Consider the following 8,806-nt stretch of genomic DNA (forward strand, 5'->3'; position numbering starts at 1 on the left):
AAGACATTTTCCCAGTCAGAGGACCTGAAATCACATGAGAGAATGGAGAGGCTGTGTTCCGACTTTTGACTGAATGTATGTCTTTGTTTATGCCACACAAAACCAAATTGTATAAATGAAAGCTGCTCAAAAATAGGCCTACATTTGTTTGTCATATCGAGACATAGTCATACCTAAATTCAGATAAATAAGTGTGTTTTATTTTGATTATGAACTTGGTGATTGGATACAAACCCTTAAATGTTGTTTTATTATGGATATTGGCCTTAAGTGTTGTTTGGATATTGGAAAATGTAAATTATTATATAGATGGATGGAATTTACCCTTTCTTGATTCTAACTTTGAAACCGTTTGAATTTGACTTGATATATGATTTGGATATTGATAAATACATTTGATTGCATACATGATTAGGATTTTTCAACAACAACAAAAATGTGGATGGATTTATGATTTGGATATTGCGAAATGTACATTATTAAATGGATGAATATAATGGGCATTTATTAATTATAACCTTGAAACCCCTTGAACTGAGTCGTTTTGTTTCATTGAGATAATCTGTGTAGTATTCATCAAGCTAAATAATATATGTTTTCACTTTTTCATTATGGGGTATTGTGTGTAGATGGGTGAGGGGGGAAAAAATGTTTTTCATATATTTTGAATTCGGGCTGTAACAACAAAATGTGGAAGAAGTCAAAAGGGTCTGAATTGTTTCTGAAGGTCCATCTACATTAGGGTATTGGTACACCGTGTAGGAGCAGTATGGACCTAGTCTAGGGGTATGAATTAATTCTGAAGGTCCATCTACATTAGGTATTGGTACACCGTGTAGGAGCAGTATGGACCTAGTCTAGGGGTATGAATTGTTTCTGAAGGTCCATCTACATTAGGTATTGGTACACCGTGTAGGAGCAGTATGGACCTAGTCTAGGGGTATGAATTGTTTCTGAAGGTCCATCTACATTAGGTATTGGTACACCGTGTAGGAGCAGTATGGACCTAGTCTAGGGGTATGAATTGTTTCTGAAGGTCCATCTACATTAGGTATTGGTACACCGTGTAGGAGCAGTACGGACCTAGTCTAGGGGTATGAATTGTTTCTGAAGGTCCATCTACATTAGGTATTGGTACACCGTGTAGGAGCAGTATGGACCTAGTCTAGGGGTATGAATTAATTCTGAAGGTCCATCTACATTAGGTATTGGTACACCGTGTAGGAGCAGTATGGACCTAGTCTAGGGGTATGAATTGTTTCTGAAGGTCCATCTACATTAGGTATTGGTACACCGTGTAGGAGCAGTATGGACCTAGTCTAGGGGTATGAATTGTTTCTGAAGGTCCGTCTACATTAGGTATTGGTACACCGTGTAGGAGCAGTATGGACCTAGTCTAGGGGTATGAATTGTTTCTGAAGGTCCATCTACATTAGGTATTGGTACACCGTGTAGGAGCAGTGTGGACCTAGTCTAGGGGTATGAATTGTTTCTGAAGGTCCATTTACATTAGGTATTGGTACACCGTGTAGGAGCAGTGTGGACCTAGTCTAGGGGTATGAATTGTTTCTGAAGGTCCATCTACATTAGGTATTGGTACACCGTGTAGGAGCAGTATGGACCTTGTCTAGGGGTATGAATTGTTTCTGAAGGTCCTATCCATCTACATTAGGTATTGGTACACCGTGTAGGAGCAGTATGGACCTAGTCTAGGGGTATGAATTGTTTCTGAAGGTCCATCTACATTAGGGTATTGGTACACCGTGTAGGAGCAGTATGGACCTAGTCTAGGGGTATGAATTGTTTCTGAAGGTCCTGTCCATATACATTAGGTATTGGTACACCGTGTAGGAGCAGTGTGGACCTAGTCTAGGGGTATGAAATGTTTCTGAAGGTCCTATCCATATACATTAGGTATTGGTACACCGTGTAGGAGCAGTGTGGACCTAGTCTAGGGGTATGAATTGTTTCTGAAGGTCCATCTACATTAGGTATTGGTACACCGTGTAGGAGCAGTATGGACCTAGTCTAGGGGTCTGAATTGTTTATGAAGGTCCTATCCATCTACATTAGGTATTGGTACACCGTGTAGGAGCAGTGTGGACCTAGTCTAGGGGTATGAATTGTTTCTGAAGGTCCATCTACATTAGGTATTGGTACACCGTGTAGGAGCAGTATGGACCTAGTCTAGGGGTATGAATTGTTTCTGAAGGTCCATATACATTAGGTATTGGTACACCGTGTAGGAGCAGTATGGACCTAGTCTAGGGGTCTGAATTGTTTCTGAAGGTCCATCTACATTAGGTATTGGTACACCGTGTAGGAGCAGTATGGACCTAGTCTAGGGGTATGAATTGTTTCTGAAGGTCCATCTACATTAGGTATTGGTACACCGTGTAGGAGCAGTATGGACCTAGTCTAGGGGTATGAATTGTTTCTGAAGGTCCTATCCATCTACATTAGGTATTACACCGTGTAGGAGCAGTATGGACCTAGTCTAGGGGTATGAATTGTTTCTGAAGGTCCATCTACATTAGGTATTGGTACACCGTGTAGGAGCAGTATGGACCTAGTCTAGGGGTATGAAATGTTTCTGAAGGTCCTATCCATATACATTAGGTATTGGTACACCGTGTAGGAGCAGTGTGGACCTAGTCTAGGGGTATGAATTGTTTCTGAAGGTCCATCTACATTAGGTATTGGTACACCGTGTAGGAGCAGTATGGACCTAGTCTAGGGGTATGAATTGTTTCTGAAGGTCCATCATACATTAGGTATTGGTACACCGTGTAGGAGCAGTGTGGACCTAGTCTAGGGGTATGAATTGTTTCTGAAGGATCCATCTACATTAGGTATTGGTACACCGTGTAGGAGCAGTATGGACCTAGTCTAGGGGTATGAATTGTTTCTGAAGGTCCGTCTACATTAGGTATTGGTACACCGTGTAGGAGCAGTATGGACCTAGTCTAGGGGTATGAATTGTTTCTGAAGGTCCATCTACATTAGGTATTGGTACACCGTGTAGGAGCAGTGTGGACCTAGTCTAGGGGTATGAATTGTTTCTGAAGGTCCATCTACATTAGGTATTGGTACACCGTGTAGGAGCAGTGTGGACCTAGTCTAGGGGTATGAATTGTTTCTGAAGGTCCATCTACATTAGGTATTGGTACACCGTGTAGGAGCAGTGTGGACCTAGTCTAGGGGTATGAATTGTTTCTGAAGGTCCATCTACATTAGGTATTGGTACACCGTGTAGGAGCAGTGTGGACCTAGTCTAGGGGTATGAATTGTTTCTGAAGGTCCATCTACATTAGGTATTGGTACACCGTGTAGGAGCAGTGTGGACCTAGTCTAGGGGTATGAATTGTTTCTGAAGGTCCATCTACATTAGGTATTGGTACACCGTGTAGGAGCAGTTTGGACCTAGTCTAGGGGTATGAATTGTTTCTGAAGGTACATCTACATTAGGTATTGGTTCACCGTGTAGGAGCAGAATGGACCTAGTCTAGGGGTATGAATTGTTTCTGAAGGTCCTATCCATCTACATTAGGTATTGGTACACCGTGTAGGAGCAGTATGGACCTAGTCTAGGGGTATGAATTGTTTCTGAAGGTCCATATACATTAGGTATTGGTACACCGTGTAGGAGCAGTATGGACCTAGTCTAGGGGTATGAATTGTTTCTGAAGGTATCCATCTACATTAGGTATTGGTACACCGTGTAGGAGCAGTATGGACCTAGTCTAGGGGTATGAATTGTTTCTGAAGGTCCATCTACATTAGGTATTGGTACACCGTGTAGGAGCAGTGTGGACCTAGTCTAGGGGTATGAATTGTTTCTGAAGGTCCATCTACATTAGGTATTGGTACACCGTGTAGGAGCAGTATGGACCTAGTCTAGGGGTATGAATTGTTTCTGAAGGTCCTATCCATCTACATTAGGTATTGGTACACCGTGTAGGAGCAGTGTGGACCTAGTCTAGGGGTATGAATTGTTTCTGAAGGTACATCTACATTAGGTATTGGTACACCGTGTAGGAGCAGTATGGACCTAGTCTAGGGGTATGAATTGTTTCTGAAGGTCCATCTACATTAGGTATTGGTACACCGTGTAGGAGCAGTATGGACCTAGTCTAGGGGTATGAATTGTTTCTGAAGGTCCATCTACATTAGGTATTGGTACACCGTGTAGGAGCAGTATGGACCTAGTCTAGGGGTATGAATTGTTTCTGAAGGTCCTATCCATCTACATTAGGTATTGGTACACCGTGTAGGAGCAGTATGGACCTAGTCTAGGGGTATGAATTGTTTCTGAAGGTCCATCTACATTAGGTATTGGTACACCGTGTAGGAGCAGTATGGACCTAGTCTAGGGGTATGAATTGTTTCTGAAGGTCCTGTCCATATACATTAGGTATTGGTACACCGTGTAGGAGCAGTGTGGACCTAGTCTAGGGGTATGAAATGTTTCTGAAGGTCCTATCCATATACATTAGGTATTGGTACACCGTGTAGGAGCAGTATGGACCTAGTCTAGGGGTATGAATTGTTTCTGAAGGTCCATCTACATTAGGTATTGGTACACCGTGTAGGAGCAGTGTGGACCTAGTCTAGGGGTATGAATTGTTTCTGAAGGTCCATCTACATTAGGTATTGGTACACCGTGTAGGAGCAGTATGGACCTAGTCTAGGGGTATGAATTGTTTCTGAAGGTCCGTCTACATTAGGTATTGGTACACCGTGTAGGAGCAGTATGGACCTAGTCTAGGGGTATGAATTGTTTCTGAAGGTCCTATACATCTACATTAGGTATTGGTACACCGTGTAGGAGCAGTGTGGACCTAGTCTAGGGGTATGAATTGTTTCTGAAGGTCCATCTACATTAGGTATTGGTACACCGTGTAGGAGCAGTATGGACCTAGTCTAGGGGTATGAATTGTTTCTGAAGGTCCATCTACATTAGGTATTGGTACACCGTGTAGGAGCAGTATGGACCTAGTCTAGGGGTATGAATTGTTTCTGAAGGTCCATCTACATTAGGTATTGGTACACCGTGTAGGAGCAGTGTGGACCTAGTCTAGGGGTATGAATTGTTTCTGAAGGATCCATCTACATTAGGTATTGGTACACCGTGTAGGAGCAGTATGGACCTAGTCTAGGGGTATGAATTGTTTCTGAAGGTCCATCTACATTAGGTATTGGTACACCGTGTAGGAGCAGTATGGACCTAGTCTAGGGGTATGAATTGTTTCTGAAGGTCCATCTACATTAGGTATTGGTACACCGTGTAGGAGCAGTGTGGACCTAGTCTAGGGGTATGAATTGTTTCTGAAGGTCCATCTACATTAGGTATTGGTACACCGTGTAGGAGCAGTATGGACCTAGTCTAGGGGTATGAATTGTTTCTGAAGGTCCATCTACATTAGGTATTGGTACACCGTGTAGGAGCAGTATGGACCTAGTCTAGGGGTATGAATTGTTTCTGAAGGTCCATCTACATTAGGTATTGGTACACCGTGTAGGAGCAGTGTGGACCTAGTCTAGGGGTATGAATTGTTTCTGAAGGTCCATCTACATTAGGTATTGGTACACCGTGTAGGAGCAGTATGGACCTAGTCTAGGGGTATGAATTGTTTCTGAAGGTCCATATACATTAGGTATTGGTACACCGTGTAGGAGCAGTGTGGACCTAGTCTAGGGGTATGAATTGTTTCTGAAGGTCCATCTACATTAGGTATTGGTACACCGTGTAGGAGCAGTGTGGACCTAGTCTAGGGGTATGAATTGTTTCTGAAGGTCCATCTACATTAGGTATTGGTACACCGTGTAGGAGCAGTGTGGACCTAGTCTAGGGGTATGAATTGTTTCTGAAGGATCCATCTACATTAGGTATTGGTACACCGTGTAGGAGCAGTTTGGACCTAGTCTAGGGGTATGAATTGTTTCTGAAGGTCATCTACATTAGGTATTGGTACACCGTGTAGGAGCAGTATGGACCTAGTCTAGGGGTATGAATTGTTTCTGAAGGTCATCCATCTACATTAGGTATTGGTACACCGTGTAGGAGCAGTATGGACCTAGTCTAGGGGTATGAATTGTTTCTGAAGGTCCATCTACATTAGGTATTGGTACACCGTGTAGGAGCAGTATGGACCTAGTCTAGGGGTATGAATTGTTTCTGAAGGTCCATCTACATTAGGTATTGGTACACCGTGTAGGAGCAGTATGGACCTAGTCTAGGGGTATGAATTGTTTCTGAAGGTCCATCTACATTAGGTATTGGTACACCGTGTAGGAGCAGTATGGACCTAGTCTAGGGGTATGAATTGTTTCTGAAGGTCCATCTACATTAGGTATTGGTACACCGTGTAGGAGCAGTATGGACCTAGTCTAGGGGTATGAATTGTTTCTGAAGGATCCATCTACATTAGGTATTGGTACACCGTGTAGGAGCAGTGTGGACCTAGTCTAGGGGTATGAATTGTTTCTGAAGGTCCATCTACATTAGGTATTGGTACACCGTGTAGGAGCAGTGTGGACCTAGTCTAGGGGTATGAATTGTTTCTGAAGGTCCATCTACATTAGGTATTGGTACACCGTGTAGGAGCAGTATGGACCTAGTCTAGGGGTATGAATTGTTTCTGAAGGTCCATATACATTAGGTATTGGTACACCGTGTAGGAGCAGTATGGACCTAGTCTAGGGGTATGAATTGTTTCTGAAGGTCCATCTACATTAGGTATTGGTACACCGTGTAGGAGCAGTATGGACCTAGTCTAGGGGTATGAATTGTTTCTGAAGGTCCATCTACATTAGGTATTGGTACACCGTGTAGGAGCAGTATGGACCTAGTCTAGGGGTATGAATTGTTTCTGAAGGTCCATCTACATTAGGTATTGGTACACCGTGTAGGAGCAGTATGGACCTAGTCTAGGGGTATGAATTGTTTCTGAAGGTCCTATCCATCTACATTAGGTATTGGTACACCGTGTAGGAGCAGTATGGACCTAGTCTAGGGGTATGAATTGTTTCTGAAGGTCCATCTACATTAGGTATTGGTACACCGTGTAGGAGCAGTATGGACCTAGTCTAGGGGTATGAATTGTTTCTGAAGGTCATCCATCTACATTAGGTATTGGTACACCGTGTAGGAGCAGTATGGACCTAGTCTAGGGGTATGAATTGTTTCTGAAGGATCCATCTACATTAGGTATTGGTACACCGTGTAGGAGCAGTATGGACCTAGTCTAGGGGTATGAATTGTTTCTGAAGGTCCGTCCTACATTAGGTATTGGTACACCGTGTAGGAGCAGTGTGGACCTAGTCTAGGGGTATGAATTGTTTCTGAAGGATCCATCTACATTAGGTATTGGTACACCGTGTAGGAGCAGTATGGACCTAGTCTAGGGGTATGAATTGTTTCTGAAGGTCCATCTACATTAGGTATTGGTACACCGTGTAGGAGCAGTATGGACCTAGTCTAGGGGTATGAATTGTTTCTGAAGGTCCATCTACATTAGGTATTGGTACACCGTGTAGGAGCAGTATGGACCTAGTCTAGGGGTATGAATTGTTTCTGAAGGTCCATCTACATTAGGTATTGGTACACCGTGTAGGAGCAGTATGGACCTAGTCTAGGGGTATGAATTGTTTCTGAAGGTCCATCTACATTAGGTATTGGTACACCGTGTAGGAGCAGTATGGACCTAGTCTAGGGGTATGAATTGTTTCTGAAGGTATCCATCTACATTAGGTATTGGTACACCGTGTAGGAGCAGTATGGACCTAGTCTAGGGGTATGAATTGTTTCTGAAGGTCCATCTACATTAGGTATTGGTACACCGTGTAGGAGCAGTATGGACCTAGTCTAGGGGTATGAATTGTTTCTGAAGGTCCATCTACATTAGGTATTGGTACACCGTGTAGGAGCAGTGTGGACCTAGTCTAGGGGTATGAATTGTTTCTGAAGGTCCATCTACATTTAGGTATTGGTACACCGTGTAGGAGCAGTATGGACCTAGTCTAGGGGTATGAATTGTTTCTGAAGGTCCATCTACATTAGGTATTGGTACACCGTGTAGGAGCAGTATGGACCTAGTCTAGGGGTATGAATTGTTTCTGAAGGTCCATCTACATTAGGTATTGGTACACCGTGTAGGAGCAGTATGGACCTAGTCTAGGGGTATGAATTGTTTCTGAAGGTCCGTCTACATTAGGTATTGGTACACCGTGTAGGAGCAGTATGGACCTAGTCTAGGGGTATGAATTGTTTCTGAAGGTCCTATCCATCTACATTAGGTATTGGTACACCGTGTAGGAGCAGTGTGGACCTAGTCTAGGGGTATGAATTGTTTCTGAAGGTCCCATCTACATTAGGTATTGGTACACCGTGTAGGAGCAGTATGGACCTAGTCTAGGGGTATGAATTGTTTCTGAAGGTCCATCTACATTAGGTATTGGTACACCGTGTAGGAGCAGTATGGACCTAGTCTAGGGGTATGAATTGTTTCTGAAGGTCCATCTACATTAGGTATTGGTACACCGTGTAGGAGCAGTGTGGACCTAGTCTAGGGGTATGAATTGTTTCTGAAGGTTCCATCTACATTAGGTATTGGTACACCGTGTAGGAGCAGTATGGACCTAGTCTAGGGGTATGAATTGTTTCTGAAGGTCCATCTACATTAGGTATTGGTACACCGTGTAGGAGCAGTATGGACCTAGTCTAGGGGTATGAATTGTTTCTGAAGGTCCATCTACATTAGGTATTGGTACACCGTGTAGGAGCAGTGTGGACCTAGTCTAGGGG

This window comes from Coregonus clupeaformis, unplaced genomic scaffold (genome assembly GCF_020615455.1).
Source record: "Coregonus clupeaformis isolate EN_2021a unplaced genomic scaffold, ASM2061545v1 scaf0902, whole genome shotgun sequence".
NCBI classification, from domain to species: Eukaryota; Metazoa; Chordata; class Actinopteri; order Salmoniformes; family Salmonidae; genus Coregonus; species Coregonus clupeaformis.